Source organism: Diabrotica virgifera, chromosome 4 (assembly GCF_917563875.1).
Source record: "Diabrotica virgifera virgifera chromosome 4, PGI_DIABVI_V3a".
NCBI classification, from domain to species: domain Eukaryota; kingdom Metazoa; phylum Arthropoda; class Insecta; order Coleoptera; family Chrysomelidae; genus Diabrotica; species Diabrotica virgifera.
The window spans coordinates 160,292,170-160,312,128 of record NC_065446.1 but is presented as its reverse complement, the minus strand read 5'-3'; positions in this window follow the sequence as shown (position 1 = coordinate 160,312,128).

The following is a 19,959-nucleotide window of genomic DNA, read 5'->3' as shown; positions in this document are numbered from 1 at the left end:
GTGCTGTACTTTTAGATTGTTTGATTGCTAATCGTAATTCCTCCAAACTGATAGGCATATAAAATTATTCATTGCATGCTACATTACTATTGAATTTACTGAAGTCGATTTTATTTGATGCAAATTTGGGAATAAAAAACTCAAAAAAATCGTCCACCATATCAGCTGATATACTGCCCGATCCCGTTGAGTCTTTGTTTGATATTTTTTTTATAAATTGCCAAATTTTAGTAGGGTGCGTGTTTCTATTAATATTGCTTATGAAAGATATCCAGCTATCTCGAGCTTTTTTAGAAAATAGTAATTTAGTTTGACTAGCTACATTTTGATATTGACAATAGTTTGTATAGTTTGAGACACGTTTATACTGGTTCAGGGCTTCTTTTCTGCGACGAAACATATCATAGCATTCGGTATCCCACCATATTGGACGTTGAGTTACTTGTTGTCTTGCTCTTTTTAGGGGAATAGTTGCGGATGCTGCCTCTGAGACCTTTTCCATAAAAATAGAAAAGCTTAGTAGATTGGAGTTTACATTTTGGTTTGTACTAATTAACGAATTTTCCAGTATAGTGGAGTATGCAGACCAATCAGCTAATTTATCATTCCATTTAGATGCTGGATTTTTATTTATTATAACTCTATCCCTAATAATTTCAAATTTGATTAAGCAATGATCTGAACCTAACGCATCTGGTACGACATCCCATACACAACAACCACTAGCCAAACTAGCAGAGCAAAATGTAATGTCTACCGCCGAAGGTAGCTCTTCTGGGCGAGAAATTCTAGTTGGTTTACCATTATTGAGAACAACATAGTTATTGTCATCTAAGGCTTCTAGTAATTGATTACCACAAGCTTTATTAATATGAGATCCCCAAGGTGTATGATGGCTGTTAAAATCGCCACAGAAGATAACAGGAGAATTAAATTGCCGAAAGATATTTGACCAATCTGATTTAGAAACATTTAATTTAGGTGGTTTATACACCGATACTAGTATGATATTTAAGGACGGAAATTTAACTGCGCAAAGTTCTAAATCTTTTTTATATGCAAAAGTAATAGGAAAATTTATAAATTTAATGTCCTGGCGAACTGCAATGGCAACACCGCCAAAGCCATTTGCACGATCCTGTCGGATAATCTTATACCTTTTTAGTTTAAAAGAATGGTTTGGTTTTTTGAAGGTTTCTGATAAAGCTATAATATCTACAGGATTATTGTGTAAAAAATTTAATAAACTTGGATGGTTTTTAGAGAAAGAACGAATATTCCATTGGATAACTTTAATGTTTTTACTATTGGGTGTACTTATCTTATTAGTGGATTGAATCATCAGAACAAGATTCAATATCGATTTCTGGAATTAGATTTGAAGGACTTAATATAGAGGAGATCATATTTCTAATATTTTCTTCTAAATTGTAATTTGTTTCGGATGAATCTGAATTAACTACTTGTTTAACTACGGTTATTATCTGACTTGTTAGTTTTTCCTTATATTGGATAAAGTCAACTCTGTGAGGATTTGGTATGATGGGATTATGTGAAGATTTGTTTTTTTTTTATTGAAAATGGGAAGAAGTAGGCAGAGACGGAGAAATAGGTGGAGACTCCGGAGCAGATGGCTTACGTTTTTTCTTGTCTTTTGGGTGAAGTATTTCGAACAATGGGTTTACGTAGCAAAAAGCTAGAATTTGGAGTTTGGGACGTACTGGGGAGTGGCAGAGAGGGAAAATTAGTGGAATTATTAAGAACTGAAAATCTATTATTTGTAGAAATCTTGGCATAAGATGGATTATCATGCAATCTTTCAGCTTCTTTAAATGTAATATTTTCCCTGGCCATGAGTTGTTTGATATTTTTTTGTTTAAGATGGATTATCATGCAATCTTTCAGCTTCTTTAAATGTAATATTTTCCCTGGCCATGAGTTGTTTGATATTTTTTTGTTTCTTATATACTGGACAATCTCTGGATGTAGAGCAGTGTTCATTATTTTGGCAATAAATGCAGAATTTTTCGCAAGAAGAGTCTGACGTATGATTTAGGTTAGAACAGTTTCGACAGTGAGAAGATTTGGTTTTACATTGCTTGGCAGAATGCCCATATCGCAGGCAATTAAAACATTGAACAACGGGGAATATATATGGTTCTACAGAGAAATTGCATAAATTAATTGTTATATTTTGAGGAAGTTCATTTCCTACAAATTGAACAATAACCATTTGTCTGTTTATATATGAAATATTACCGTCTTTATCTGTTACCTTTCGTTTCATGCGTTGAACTTGAACCACCTCTTTATTAGATATTATGGCATTTTTTAAATATTCCTCAGAAAACTATGAGTCAATATTCCTCAACACACACTTCTTGTGTGTAAAAAATTTGGGTATATACGCTACTAAGTTATTATTAGACATAATTTTATTATTAACTAGATAATTAGCTTTTTCATAAGACTTAAAAATAACTTTAACGCGATTAAGACCAATCGATTTGACATCAAGAACATCGGATTTTATATAATTGTCAGTCAACAAAACGTGACCAATCCAGATTGGGAAAATTCTTCCCAAGTGCTTATCAGTACTCTCAATATATACAAAATATGGACCTTTATCCTCAGTTCTATATCTATTATTTAAATCTATAAAATTATTTACATACCTATCCTCCTCTGCGTCCTTATTTTCGGGTGGCGAAGTGCCACCCGAGGTCTCATCCATTATATATTTTTTTAATCACTTACCTAACCTACCTATTATAAACAATAAAGAAAATTAACAAAAGGAACACTAATTAACACAATAACACACAATACACCGAGAACTGCTCGTTTGTATCGTTAAAATCAAACTATTAAACTGCGGAGAATAAAAATTCGTGTCCACACTTTGACAGTTATTTGACAATTGTGATGTATTAAGTTGTGAGATAAAAAGAAATGAAACTACTGGAGGTGGGATTTTATCGGTATTAACTTATAATTTACATTACCATTATGGATAGTTTCCACCTTTATTCCTTTAAACGTCAACTAATTAACTTCGGTCATAATTCTACGTATGACGTCCTTTCACATCTAGTTTTAATAGGTTATGTATATCTTCGTCTTCTTTGGTTTATTGGCCTCTACCTTCATGGGTATTTGGCTAGTCCATCGTCTTGGAATAAAGGAAGAATTCCTTATTCACCTACAAGCTAGAGTTGATATCGGACAAATACAACAAAGGTAAAACCTTTTCTCGTTCAGAGATAACTGCCGACCATTACACAATCTGCTTCTACTTATTCTTCTCGTTCTTTGGTTAATTGGTAATTTTGAATTGTCATGGGACAAATACACCAAAGGCAAAAACCTTTCTAGCTCAGGGACATCTGCCGATCATTACAAGATCCCGTAATGTGGGCTCGGTTAGTTGAAGTGAAAGTAAAGAACCCAGATGATTACAGAATATTTATACAAAAGATCGTATTGTTGTGTGTGTGTGTATGTGTGTAGTGGAAAGGGATGGCCTTAGACGCAGTCTATTAGCCACAGAATTTATTTTTATTCATACGCATATTTATATTAGATGTATATAAGATTAAATATCGATTTAACGAAATTTATTATAGCGTCGAAGACGTGTTTATTATTGCTAGATAACACGGAACCAATGTTGAGAGGGAGAGGTGTGTTGTATTCTATTAAAGAATTATATAGTTTAGAGATAGCTGTGCTATTCTTTTGACACTCCAGGAACATGTGGTTAATGTCACCTATGGACATGTTGTCACAGTCACATAACGGGGAGTTAAGTATCCATAATTTATGAAGGTGCGCCGGAAAACGGCCGTGATTCAATTTTAAGTGAGTTATAACTAAAGTATATATTTTTATATAATCGAAAGTTGTATGCGGTATTTTATTTGTAAGTTGTGGATAAAGCTGGAAATAAAGATTTTTCGATGTCTTGCTAAAATTATTGTAAGATTCTGTCCATCTGTCTTTAATAGTTTTTTTAAATTTAGTAGTTAAGTCGGTATGTGAAAATATTTTTACGAACTTATCTGAAATTCAAGCTTCTTTCGCCTCATAGTCAACCCTTTCGTTACCGATAATACCGCTGTGTCCTTTTACCCATATGAGAATTATTTTTTTATTTTGCTGATTTAATTGGTACAAGTTTTTTATTTCACAAATTAATTCTTGATTATATATATATATATATATATATATATATATATATATATATATATATATATATATATATATATATATATATATATATACATACATAAACGTTATTAAAATTGTACTTATCTGATGCAACGTTGAACAATTTTTTCTCTAAAACTTTTTGCGGAGTGCGGAGGTGGGATTTGTTGTGTCGGCACTTTAATAAAATCTCTGGTTTTAGTTGTAATTTTCGCAGTAGAATCATCCAAATTTTCGATCAAACTTGATTCAATAATATCCATTTCACTATTCTCACTAACACCTAAAAAGTTTTCACCTAATGGTGTCCCTGGGGAAAAAGCTTCCCCCATTGGGGGTCGCTTATAGACCTGTTTAGCGCACTCAATCAATATCAGTTTTTAAAACACCTATATTAATTAAAAACAAACACTAAAAGTGTCCTTTTTTCTACTAATTAACTCACTAAATAGTTAATTTTATTAAAAGCAGATTTTAATAGGCACTGTCAGTTTGACGTTTTGCGTGACGTCTGGATGAGAGTTTAATCTCTGTTCGAAGAGTTTAAGTCTGTTCTGGCGGACAAAATATATGTGCCCTTTTCGTGGTCTGACCGTTCCAAATTTTTAACCTGTTTCACAATTAAAACTTCCCCTGTTCCAGTGTTCCCATATATCAAAGTTTGTCCGACTAGACACCCTTAAGCTATTAACAAATTTTCAGCTTGCTATTAATCAACTTTTTTTTTCATACGCGGGATCCAGACCTATATGATTTTTGTATAAAAAGGCACTATACCTATCTAATGTGCTTTACAGAATTGAAATTGGACTATTTAAGAGGCCTCAGGAATATTTTAAAATTATCATTTTTTTGGCTTATAAACAAATAGAATATCTCGGGAAATATTAAATTAAAATATATTATAAAAAGGTATTGGGAAGAACGAGGTAGGAGTCTTCTTTTAAAATAAAAAACGTTTAATTGCGATTAGTGGTTCTTGAGATACCACCGGTCAAAGTTGACCGGCATGTTCGGCGAAGATATAAATAATAGGATGGTAATATTCGAACCATCACCTTTTTATTTTGGTCCTCTTCTACACACAAATTTTCATATCTTTAAAAGACTCATAACATATTATTATAATAATAAAAACTATCGGTATTACGGTAATTTTCTTATTTTTATTGTGTTTATTATTTCGTATTCTTTGCCAATTTCTCGCAATACTTTCTTGTTCGTTTTCTTCTGTGTCCATGCTATTCTATGTATCCTTCTGTAACATCACATTTCAAATGACTGTAGCTTATTTAATTGTTCTTGGTTCAATGTCAAGCTTTACAGTCCATATTGCAGTATCAAAAACTTTTTGATGTCAAAAACACGTAGCATCTCAAAGCTCTTACTCTAGGTTCTATTGCAGGTCTTTGTTGCAGAGAACTGTTTTCATTTTTACAAACGCATTTCGTATTGCTATTCCTATCCTGCCCCTAATTTCTGTTATTTGATCAATATTTTCTGAAATCTAGGTGCCCAGGTATTTGTAAGTATTTATCAACCCTCTTTATCGATACATTTCACAAATGTATGCTTGTTTGTATATTTGTTTTCTTAGTTGAGCGTATATGTTTTCTTATGTGCATACACGATGTCAGTTTTTGGCGCCCAAGGACGAAGGAAGCGACACGAAAAAATATAGTTTTTGTTCTTATGTAAATTTTCTAATGTAAACTCAATATTTAAGTTAATAAAGTTCATCCACTTTTATAGTTTAATTTTTTACAGCTCGGCTGCGAGAGAAATGTGATAAAAACATCCTGTACCTGCATAATAAAAGTGAGAAGTGTAAACACATTGCAGGCCTCATTCATTATTTAAATAATGAAAGAAGTTTAACGAAAACGGACCATGAGCAGTTATGGGGAAAACCAAGTAAAAAAGCTATATTAAACGAAAAGTATTCAAAAGTTCCTGCTTTCCAGGATCTGTTTCCAAAAACTAATTGAATTTGAGAATCAATCTCCAACGTTAGAAGAATTGATAAGTCCTTCGCATTTAAAGTCTATATTATCCATAGCAGCCAAAGACAAGGAGGATTTTGGCAATGAATTTGTTTATTAACCAGGTGACTCAAAATCACGGAGTTAATTATTTAAAAGGTGATTGCGTAAACGAAAAATATTCAAAAGTTCCTGCTTTCCAGGATCTGTTTCCAAAAACTAATTGAATTTGAGAATCAACCTCCAACGTTAGAAGAATTGATAAGTCCTTCGCATTTAAAGTCTATGTTATCCATAGCAGCCAAAGACAAGGAGGATTTTGGCAATGAATTTGTTTATTAACCAGGTGACTCAAAATCACGGAGTTAATTAGTTAAAAGGTGATTGCGTGTCTTGTTTGGACAATTTCTGGTTGTTTCTGGAAGATTACCAAATATATTATACATACAACCACTTCGTGTCTAGGTCTTGACGTATTTAATTTATATAATGATCATATTATTTTGACAAAAGATGAAATTAAAACACTGTGTTGTGAAACAATAACACAGTCAAAATGTAAGGAATGGTTCCAAGCCAGAGAGTTAAGAATTACTGCCAGTGAAAATGTTCATTAAGTCAAAATTAGAAAAACTAAAACAACTGAGTCACTAGTTAGTGACATGTTGAATCCAAAAAAGATTAAAACTGATGCCACTGAGTATTGCAAAAGAAATGAAAAAAAGCTCTTCAATTATATATGAAAACGTATAATATTGAAGTGAAGAAAATAGGAGTACTAGTTTCCCATTTGCAACCGTGGCTTTGTGGAAGTTTAGACGGCGTGGTAATTGAAAATGGCTGTGTAACAAAACTAATGAAAATCAATTGTCCAAAGTCATGTATGTATAAATAAATTTATAGTAGATTTCAACACAAATACACAAAATGTTGATTTTTAAATTTTTAAAAATAATGATGTGATACTGAATCCTTCTCATAAATATTTCACTCAATGCCAAATATAGGATGTATTTAACAGGACTAAGCGAATGTGATTTATTATGTTACACTCCTGTGGAAGATAGTAGTTTAAGAGTACCCATACTAAGAGATGAACATGTTTTAAGCAAAGTCATACCTTTATGTGAGAAATTTTATTTTGAATCGTTTTTGCCAGCTTTAAAGGATAACTTTGATTCTAAGAATTCAGATAAGAAGATATCTAAGTACCTAGATATCTAGAAGATATGAAGGTACCTTAAATTAAGATAAAAGTAGAGAAATTCAACGGTTCTTTTCAGAACCACAAACTCTGACTATGTGAGAAGCGCTACTATATCTATACTAATATAGAAGGCAGATTTTGGGGTTGCAGTCACTTATTTTAATCAAGTGACTAGTTAATTTAAAAAAGTAATATACTTAAAAAAATATTTTATTTATTTATTTATTTACAGATATGTATATCATTTTTACAAAAGTATAACGTCAACCTTTACAAAGCATAAGTTGCGTTAAAAAACCAACTAAAATTAGAATTAAACTAAATTAAATTTAAACATTTTTACTTTTCATAGATACATTGTATATCAAATTGGCATCAAGGTCACGAAGAGCGGTAGGAACAAGATGTTTTAACAAAGAAATATTTAAAAACAAAATTAGTAACCTACGAGAGCAAGCTACAAACTTTACAAATTACCATAAAACTTAATGCGGGCACATAAAATCATCAGCATGAAAAAATGTGCCACATATACCGTACCCTATTGGTGGAACAACGAAATACAGCTTAAAAGAACAAACTTCTTCAGGATCAGGAGAATAGCACAAAGGAACAGGAGCCAAGACCCAAGAAAACTTAAAAGAATATAAGAGCGTTCAAAAAGAATTATGTAAAGAAATAAGGCGGACTAAACACATATAGATATGCAGATGACACCATAGTTTTTGCCGATAATCTAAATGATTTACAGATATTAACAAATCGTATACAGTGCGTCCATAAAGTAACGCATAAATTCATTATTTCGTAAACCGGTGACTTTCAGAAAAAATCCCGAAACAGGTCGATTTTTATTTTTAAATTATGATTTTTTGGCATATATATCATACTAGTGACGTCATCCATCTGGGCGTGATGACGTAATCGATGATTTTTTTAAATAAGAATAGGGGTCATGTGATAGCTCATTTGTAAGGACATTCAATTATCTATTCAGTAATATAAATACTAACATAATTATTTATACAGGGTGTGTAAAAAAAATTTTAATTAAATTAATTGAGACAAAAAGAAGAATGTATATAATTTATTTAATCCAAAATACGTTTTACTGTTGTCAGAAAACAGGAAAAAAATGTTTATTTGACAAATAAATATTGCTTTTCGCTTAAATTCAATGTTAAACTGCCACCCACCTGCCTCTTGATTGACAATTTGAACATTTCGTTTAAGCGAAAATCAATGTTTAGTTTTCAAATAAACCATTTTTCTGTTTTCTGACAGCAGTAAAATGTATTAACAATTAAACAAATTACATACATTCATCTTTTTGTGTCAATTAATTTAATTAAAAAATTTTTTTTTGAACACCCTGTATAAATAATTACGTTGATGTTTATATTATTGAATAGAGAATTAAATACCCTTTCAAATGAGATATCACATGACCCCTCTTCACATTTAAAAAAATCACCGATTACGTCATCACGCCCAGATGGATGACGCCACTAGTATGATATATATGCCAAAAAATCGTAATTTAAAAATAAAAATCGACCTGTTTCGGGTTTTTTCCTTAAAGTCGCCGGTTTACGAAATAATCAATTTATGCGTTACTTTATGGACACACTGTATAGTGTAGGAAACAGAGGTTGAACCTCGCAAAATGGACAAAAGTCCGGTTTTTTTTCTGGTATATCAAAGGGTGCTTATTATGAGACATAACATTTTCTTAAAAAATTTCCCTCCGGAACCCCCTTTTCATCCCTTTAAAGGGTGTAATTTGTGGTTTTTGCGAAACGTAGCCCGTCTTGTACGTTTTGCAAAAAATTTACTTAATAGTAAAATGAAGAGGACTATATTTCCTACTATTTATTTCCCGACAGCATATGTCTATCACACATGCATCGTTTAGCGGAGGTGGCACCCCAAAGTTGACAAATTTTTAAAAAAGATGTTTTTAAAAAAATTTATTTTTTCCTAACTGTAATGGAAATCAAGAAGAAATCCTGCAGCAATTAATCACAAATAAGTGACTGATTTTTTGGTATAGGTTTCATTAACAATTGCCGATGTTTTAATTACAGGGTGTTACATTTTAAAAAACTCCTTATCTCCTAAACTCCCATCTGAACCGCTTATGCTAGAGTAAAAAAACTTTAGTAGTATTATTTACAAATTTGTATAATGCACCACCATATTTCCCTCGGAACCACCCAAAAAAAATAATCAAAAATTGATTTTGGGCCACCTCTGTGACTTTAGGGTCCAAAGAAAGTGAAATATGCATAGGTCATAATTTGTAGCAGACAGTGTGTGCTTTTATTTTCCATAAGTACTTTATCAAGAAAATGAATAGGTGACGAAAAAAAAAAAAAACAAAAACTGGAGCCCGCCAAAGCATTTGTGAGGTTTATGGCGCCACGGTGTTATACGAAAAAAATGTATTGGAGCTTATTTGTAGAGAAAATAGTGTTCTTTAATTCTGTATAAGTTTTGTTTCAATAAAATGTATAGGTATAGGTAATGAGAAAATCGTAAAAACATGCTTGTCAAGGGATAGGGGTAGTTTCTGCATTATATTTTCAAGAGAGGGGTAGTTTCCACAGGGATGTTGCAATAACCTTATACAGGGTGTTTGGTAAAGAATGGGCCATAGCTTAACCTCAGGTTCCTGAGGTTAAAATATGCCGATTTAAGCTAACTTACCCTAGTACAAAGTTTATAATAACCGAGATTACAGGGTGTAAAAGTTAAACTTTTTTTATTTATTATTGAATATTTCCTGACAGGTATGCGATAACAACATGAAATTTGGTATGTGGGGGTTTTTTGGGCCGAGAAAACTAAATTCCCTACCAAAAATTATGTATTGCCCAGAGGGCGCCACATACGCCTTTCAGCACTCATTTATTACGTTCAATTTTTTTTATCCCTCACTCTGTATAATTTTGACATTAAAATTTTGATTCTCCTATTAGTTTTACTTAAAAAAGGTATACTTCTTTCATCTCCCTAAACTCAACCGTTTTCGAGATAAACGCATTTTAAATCTGCGATACACCATCATTTTTAGCATAATATCATTGTAGTTACACCCGAAAAATAACTTAAAACCATAAAATTATCCAAAAATGTATCGCAAATTTCTTCAAATGGAATTTGCGATGCAATGACATAATCCACGAGGAAAATAAACTTCCTGTAGCTGGCTGTATACCATAAATCACAAAAATACCAAATTTTTTGTAAAAAGTAATATTTAAAATACCCTAAATAAGGGTCACATTGCCTGGTCCCAAGCCCAGGATGAGAAAGGAGGAGGGTTGTGCGTGAGGTTAGCGACCTCACCACATAAAAAATAATATTGCTAAAGAAACCTCTACAAGCCTCGGAAATAGGACGGATAACGCGATGACGAAAATGGCCACGGAAATGGATTTGAGAAAAACAACGTACATAGGATGTTGGAATGTCCGAACAATGTTTGACACAAGTAAAACACATCAAGTGGCAAAATAAATGGATAAAAATAACATTAGTATATTAGGATTATCTGAAATTAGATGGAAGGGATGTGGAAAAACAGGAATTGAACACGCCAAAACGGTTATATACTCGGGAAAATGTGGCGAAAAAGACCGACACGAGAGTGGTGTTGCATTCATGATTTCAAAAGAAGCTACAAATGCCCTAATAGAATGGGAAGCCATCTCGGATAGAATAATAATGGCTAGATTCAAAGCGAGATATAAACATCTAATAATTGTTAATGTATACGCACCAACAAATGAAAAAGAACAGGACATAAAAGATGAGTTTTACCAACAGCTACAGATGGCATACGATAAAATACAAAATAAATATAAAAAAGTTATTGTGATGATAATCGGAGATATGAATGCCAAAATAGGAACGAATAATAGTGGAAGAGAAACTGTAATGGGGAAAGAAGGATTGGGACAAATTAATGAGAATGGTAACATGTTTGTAGATTTCTGCACCCAAAATAGTTTAGTCATAGGTGGAAGTATATTTCAACACAAACGCATACATAAAGTAACATGGACATCTCCCGATGGACAAACACACAATCAGATTGACCACATATCCATAGATAAGACATGGAGGCACTCACTCTTAGATGTTAGAACAATGAGAGGGGCAGACATAGGGTCCGACCACATGTTGATTAGAGCCAAAATCAAACTCAAACTAGCCAGAAGTAAGAAAACGCTAATGGAACAACGAGAAAGATATAACGTTCAGTGGCTCAAAGACGGAAATGAAAGTACTGAAGAATATAAGACCAAATTAAGAGAATTATATAATAAAACTTACAACACAGAAAATGTCACGATAGAAGAGCTGTGGGATAAATGTAAGTATGTATATACACAAGCAGCAAAAGAAACGATAGGAATACAAAAAAGAAGTAATAAACCATGGCTATCGAGAAGCACGTGGGAAAAAATAAACGAAAGGAAACTACTTAAATGTAAAATGCTAAAAAATGATCTAATAGATAGGGAACAAATGAAGAGAGAATATAGAGAGAAAGATAAAGAAGTTAAAAAAATTGCGAGAAACGACAAAAGACAATATAACGAAGAACTGTTAATAGAAGCAGAAACAGCAGCAAAAAACAACGACATGGGAACTCTATATAAAACGACGAAAAAACTAAGCTCGCGCGGAAAAATGAACGTTGAGCATGTAAAAGACAAGAACGGGAAAATATTGAAGAATGAAAAGGAAATAGTTGAGAGATGGATCGAACATTTTAGAGAAGTATATGCCAACAGAATAGTAGAACACGAAATGGAAAATGAAGAAATAAAGGAAGAACTAAACTTCACCGAATCGGAATTCACAAAAAAAGAAGTAAGTAAAGCAATACAACAGCTGAAAAGAGGGAAAGCAGCTGGAATAGATAACATTACCACAGAACTACTGAAAGCAGATAGAGAAACATCAGAAGAAATCCTGTATGTACTAATAAACAGAATATGGCAGGAGGAGAGAATACCTGATGATTGGAAAAAAGGTATAATTGTAAAGATACCCAAGAAGGGAGATCAAACGAATTACAACAATTGGAGAGCAATAACACTACTTTCTACAGTGAGTAAAGTCATGACAAGGATGATACTAGAAAGAATGAAAGAAACTATAGACCAGTTGTTAAGACCAAACCAAGCGGGCTTCAGAAGTAATAAAGCATGCACAGATCATATTAACACATTAAGAAACATTGTAGAACAAACAATAGAATGGCAGAGCAAAATCTATATAAATTTCATTGACTTTAGACAAGCCTTTGACCGGATTAACAGAGAAAAAATGTGGGAAATATTAAAGAGATATGGAATTCCATTAAAATATATAAGAATTATCAAAATGTTCTATGAAAACTATACCGCACAAATCATGCACAATGGGAAACTCACAGAACCAATCAACATAGACAGTGCAGTCAGACAGGGGTGTATTCTATCTCCAACCATATTTTTGATCTTAATTGACTGGGTCATGAAGAAGGCAACGAAAAATAAAACAGGAATTAGATGGAATGCTTTCGGTCAGCTTGAAGATCTAGACTTTGCAGATGATATATGTCTGGTGTTCGAAAAAAGACAACATATGCAGAAAAAAACAGAAAAGGTGACAAAAGAAGCAAGAAAAATAGGACTAGAGATTAACACAAGAAAAACCAAACTTATGAAGATAAATACGGAAAGAGAAATGGGTATATTCATTGAAGGAGAAGAAGTAGAAAATGTACAGAAGTTTTGCTGTCTGGGAAGCATAATTGACGCTAGCGGTGGAATAGAAGAGGAAATTAATGGAAGGATAACTAAAGCCCAAAATGCGTTCTATATGCTGAAGAAAACATGGGAGTCCAATAAATTAAAAACCAAAATCAGGATGTTTAATACAAATGTAAAGAGCATTTTGCTATATGCAGCAGAAACTTGGAAAATAGAGAAAAAGATTATACAAAAGGTTCAAACATTTGTAAATAGATGCCTTAGACGAATATTGCAAATATATTGGCCAAATCGGATAAGTAACAAGGAACTTTTGAGAAAAACTAATCAAGAGCCGATAGCCAAAACGATAAACAGACGCAAATGGAAGTTTATTGGACACACATTAAGGAAAAATGAAGATGATATAACCAAACAAGCCCTGGATTACCAACCAACTGGAAAAAGAAAACAAGGCAGACCAATGACAGCCTGGAAAAGAAATATTACCAGAGAGCTAGAAGACAATGGGTTAACATGGAAAGAAGTGAAAGCCCTGGCCAGAAACAGAGATGAATGGGACTGTAGAGGCCCTATGTTCCAAATGGAATCAAGAGGAGTAAAGTAAGTAAGTAAGTAAATAAGGGTCACAATAGTACAAAACGTTTTCGGATTAAGAAATCTTTTTTTTTTCTAAGAATTTCTTAATCCGAAAACGTTTTGTACTACTGTGACCCTTATTTAGGGTATTTTAAATATACCTTTTACAAAAAACTTGGCATTTTTGCAATGACAAATTTGAGAACTGGCACAATTATTATGGTTTTAAGTTATTTTTCTGGTGGAACTACAATGATATTATGCTAAAAATGATGGTGTATCGCATATTTAAAATGCGTTTATCTCGAAAACGGTTGAGTTTAGGGAGATGAAAGAAGTATACATTTTTTAAGTAAAACTAATAGGAGAATAAAAATTTTAATGTCAAAATTATACAGAGTGAGGGATAAAAAAAATTGAACGTAATAATTGAGTGCTGAAAGGCGTATGTGGCGCCCTCTGGGCAATACATAATTTTTGGTAGGGAATTTAGTTTTCTCGGCCCAAAAAACCCCCACATACCAAATTTCATGTTGTTATCTCATACCTGTCAGGAAATATTCAATACTAAATAAAAAAAAGTTTAACTTTGACACCCTGTATCTCGGTTATTATAAACTTTGTACTAAGGTAAGTTAGCTTAAATCGGCCTATTTTAACCTCAGGAACCTGAGGTTAAGCTATGGCCCATTCTTTACCAAACACCCTGTATATTTATGAAAAACCCTATTGATGGAGCTAATGCCCATATGGGTCAAAAAGCAAAAGAAATTTTTTTTCAACCCCCCATTTTATTTATTTTTTTTCTATAGGGGTAGCATCAAGAAATCGCTTTTGGTGTCCATGCACGGGTAATAGGAACGTGCACAAAATGATATATGAAGCATTTTTTGGGGTGGTTCCGAGGAAAATATGGGGGTGCATTATACAAATTTGTAAATAATACTAGTACATGGGTAATCGCTGAAAGTTTTTTTATCCTAGCATAAGCGGTTCAGATGGTATAAAAAAGAGTTTTTTAAAATGTAACACCCTGTAATTAAAAAATGGGCAATTGTCCTTAAATGAAACCTATACCAAAAAATCAAGTCACTTATTTGTGATTAATTGCGCGGGTTTCTTCTTGATTTCCATTACAGTTAGGGAAAAATATTTTTTAAAACATCTTTTTTTAAAAATTTGTCAACTTTGGGGTGCCACCCCCGCTAAACGGTGTGTGATAGACATATGCTGTCAGGAAATAAATAGTAGGAAATAGAGTCCTCTTCATTTTACTGTTAAGTAAATTTTTTGCAAAACGTACAGGAAGGGCTACGTTTCGCAAAAACCACAAATTACCCCCTTTAAAGGGATGAAAACGGGGGTTCCGGGGCAAAATTTTTTAAGAAAAAGGTAGTCTCATAATAAGCACCCCTTGATATACCAGAAAAAAAAAAACAGGACTTGTGTTCATTTTGCGAGGTTCAACCTCTGTTTCCTACACTAATAACAGAAGCCAGCAACCACATACGGACTAGCTCTTAACATAAAGAAGACCAAATTTATGACAATTAGTAAAAAACCAATACCAAACGGTCAACTTACAATCAACCAACAGAATATCGAAAGAGTTGAGCAATATACATATCTAGGCACGAAGTTAAATAGCCAATGGGACCACTCAACAGAAATTAAACAGCGAATAATAAAAGCGAAAGCAGCGTACGTCAGAATGACGAAATTTTCAACAGTCGAGACATATCTTCTTCTTCTTCTTTAAGTACCGTGCCCAAATTTTAGGCGTGGGTAGCTTCCATAACAATTTGCCGATATCGTTCTCAATCTTGTGCGGCATGTAATAATTGATCTGCAGATAAGCCAGTCCATTGACGAAGGTTTCGGAGCCATGAATATTTCTTCCGACCAATTCCTCCTTTTCCGTCGATATTTCCATTGAGTATTAACTGCAGCATCCTGTATCTGCTACCTCTCATTATACCTATGCCCCAGATATTCAAGTTTTCTCTTTTTTATCATCTTGATTAAATCACCTTCGCCTTGACCTACTCTGTTTAAGACTTCTCTGTTTGAAGTGCATTGAACCCAAGACATTCTGAGCATTCTACGATACGACCATATCTCAAAGGCTTCTAATTTGTTCATCATGTTAACCTTCATGATCCAGGTTTCACATCCATATAGTAATACAGGATACACATAACATTTTAGGAACTTGATTCTTAATTATAAGTTCAGCTGAGAGTTGCTCAGAATAGATCTAAGTTTCATAAATGCTCCTCTTGCAATTTCTATACGAGTTTTAATTTCTTCATCCGGATTTAGTGTCTCTTTTATCCAACATCCTAGGTATTTAAAATGGTTAACTTTTGTTATTGGTTCATCACTGACAATTAGTTGCATAGGGCCGACGTCTTGTTTACTAACCACAAGTAACTTTGTCTTTGTTGCATTTATGTTAAGTCCGTTATTGGAGCATTCTCTAGTGACTCGATCTATAAGGAATTGAAGATCTTCGATACTTTCAGCCATGATCGCGGTGTCGTCTGCATAGCTGATGTTGTTAATAGTTTCTCCCCCGATTCGAACTCCACATTGTCCTTCCAAGGCTTCATTAAAATTATTTCTAAGTATACGTTAAACAAAGTTGGGGATAATACACAACGCTGTCTGACACCTCTTTGAATGCAAATTTTGTCTGTTTCTTTGCCGTCTACCAGAATAGAAGCTTTTTGATTCCAATATAGATATAAAAGTCTCAGATCTTTATCATCTCTTCCAATCATTTCTAGATATTCAAACAACCTATCATGTTGAACTCTATCAAACGCCTTCTCAAAATCTATAAAGCAGACGTAAATTGGTTTCTGTACTTCCCATGATCGTTGAAGTAATGTTAACATTGAGAACAAAGCTTCCCTTGTTTCCAATCCTTCTCTGAAACCGAATTGTTTGTTTCCCATTGTCTCTTCACATTTCTTCTTGATTCTATTAAGAATTATTTTGAGAAGTAGCTTGCGAGAGTGGCTCATGAGACTAATTAGTCCAAAGTCTTTGCATGATGATGTATTAGGTTTTTTTGGGAGTGGAATAAATGTAGACTCTAACCATATCTATGGCATCATTCCAGTCTTGTATGTATGGTTATAAATGTTTGTTAGTTGTGAGACATTGTCGTCATCCAGAAGTTTGAGCCAGTCTGATGGTATTTGGTCACGGCCTGGAGATTTCCCATTTTTGCTCTGTTTGATGGCTTTCTCCACTTCCGTTTTAAAAATACTAGGACCAGTATTCGTATACTTTGTGGTGTTAAGTGGTGGCCTCGTATCCAGGAAGAGCTCTTTTATAGTTAGTCCATTCTTCTTTTTTTTTCGTCCAAGTCGAGGATTATTTTACCTTTGAAGTTTCTCATGAAGTGAGGAGTTCTTTTTCTCTGAGTGTAAGTAATTTCTTTAAGCTTTTTATGTATATTAAACTCGTCATGTTTTCTTTGTAGTTCTTCCATTTCACGACATCTTTGTTTCATCCACGCCTCTTTTGCTCGCTTAACCTCGTATCTTATTTGTCGATATATCTCTGTATATCGAACCTCGTCTTTGTTTTTCCAATTTCTTCTTTGTTGAATAATGTCTAGTATTTTATCGGTCATCCAATCATTTTTCTTTATTGGGTCTTTTTCTGGTTTCAACTTCGTTTGCTATGGTAACAATGAGACCTATCACTAAAAACAAAATACTGTAACAAAATAATTATTGACCTACCCTCGTATACCAGCTCCCGTCTCCTCACAGACAGAACACTATCGATGTTTCGAGATACGCCGATGCAGCGCCGATGACGTGCAAGCGGTCACATGGACATAGCTGGAGATATATAGATATTTCTGGAATATCTGTATCGCATATATAAATAGGACATATTTGTAAATAGAGTTAGTCTTAAGCTAAAGTTTGTAAAGTAAACTTGTATAAATATAAATAAAGTCGTATATAAATACGAACCGCTAGTTTTATTGTAATTAGAAGTAATTACACTAATAACCGCTACAGTTGGTGTCAGGTGTGGGGTGTAAATAAATGAAAAGTGAAAAAAAAGACTTTTGAACTTTATTCGTCGGAAATAATCGGAGTGCGTTAATTGTTCGGTATTCGGAAAGACTTTTGAACTTTATTCGTCGGGAATAATTGAAGTGCGTTGATTGTTCGGTATTCGGAAAGACTTAGACATTTTGAAAAGTACGTGTGTGCCGACCAAAGATGTTGCTACAAGAACTGACCATAAAACAGCTCCGTGAACAATTAGAAGAGTACGAATTAGACAGCAGTGGGTGCAAGATAGTCCTACAAGCACGACTCAAGGATGTCCTCACGAAGAACGGAGATGACCCAGAGACGTTCCACTTCCAGTCAGCAGAACAAGTAATCTTATCGAAATTAAAAACTGTTTCTGAAACGATCGATGAAACTTCTAGACAGAACAACGAGAAACTTGAGGAAGTTAGTAGACAGAACAACGAGAAACTTGAAGAAGTTAGTAGACAGAACAACGAGAAATTTGAAAGTGTTTCTCAAAAGATCGATGAAACTTCTAGAAAAAGCGACGATAAATTCGAAAATGTTGCTAAAAGATTTGACGAGACTTCTAAAGTAATTAAAGAAGTTTGTAGACAGAGCAACGAGAAATTTGAAAGTGTTTCTCAAGTAATTAAAGACGTTTGTAGACAGAACGACGAGAAATTTGAAGAGGTTTCTAGAACATTCGATAAGATACAGAAAAGCGTAGACGACAGTAAAGAAATGTTAGAAGATAAGATCAAACAACTAGAGACTATGGTAACCAATACGAAAGTGCTACCTTCAGTTAATGCAGTAGTTTTGGCCGTAGAAGAGAAGATCAAAGAATTAGAGAGCATGATAACCGATACAAAAGTGCAACCGTCAGTTCATGCAGTAGCTTTAGATCCTGTAGTGAAAGATGAACTACCGAGAGAAGAAATGTCGCATAATATGAGATTCAAATTACCACCATTTGATGGAAAGTCCTCTTGGTCCATATATCTTAGACAGTTTGAAGCTATTGCGACCGCCAATCATTGGACCGAACAAGAAAAGGCTGTTTCCTTGACTGCTGCTTTACGAGGTGATGCTGCAGATATATTAAGGTCAATTCCCAAGGGTCAAGAAAATTGTTACCAGACCTTGTTCACTCGTCTAGAAAAACGCTATGGAGATGCCCATCTACAACAAGTATACAAAGCACAACTGCGAAGTAGAAGTCAACGAGCAAGTGAGAATCTGCAAGAATTTGAAGCAGATGTGGCTCGTGTGGTGCGGTTGGCTTATCCAGAGGTGCCAGACAGCGTTTTAGAAGAAATTGCAGTAGATACCTTCGTCAATGGGCTGAAAGATAATGAACTACAGAAAGCTTTACGACTAGCAAGGCCGAAAGTTTTAGATGAAGCACTTGCTATTGCCTTGGAACACGAAGCAGCTAGCCAAGCTTCACGAAACAATCGAGTAATAACCGTGGAAAAAGGCGATAAGAGAAAAGATGAACGTTTGGTGGAAATGGTACGGAGGGTGATTCGTGACACGATGCCGAAGAGACGCATGAAGAGGGCTGGAAGAGTTGGTTCAAATACAGATGCTTCCTCGATACGGCCATGCAGTGAAAGTTGTAATCACCGGCTTAAAGTAGATGAACAGCTTTGGCCTGTGAGACGAACTACCGTCGTTAATGAGCAATGGCAGCCACAACAGTTACAAGAAGCCCAAGAAGACGATCCATGTATAAAAAGAGTATTGGATTGGATGCGTCGAGGTGAGAGACCTAGTTGGCAAAACATTAGTGCATGTAGTCCGGAAGTCAAGGCCTACTGGAGCCAATGGAATTGCCTGATACTAAAAGATGATCTTCTGTACAGAACCTTTGAGAACGATGATGGTACAGAATCTAAGCTTCAGTTGATTGTACCTAAAAGTAAAGTGTCAGAAGTATTGCGTCAGTTGCATGACGGTACATCAGGTGGACACTTTGGTATTACGAAGACTCTGCAAAAGGTTCGAGAACGGTTCTATTGGGTGAACTGTAAAGATGATGTAAGAAAATGGTGCCAGAAATGTGAACTGTGTGCATCCGGTAATGGTCCAGTTGGTAAAAAGAGAGCACCCATGAGACAGTACAATGTTGGCAGTCCTATGGAAAGAGTAGC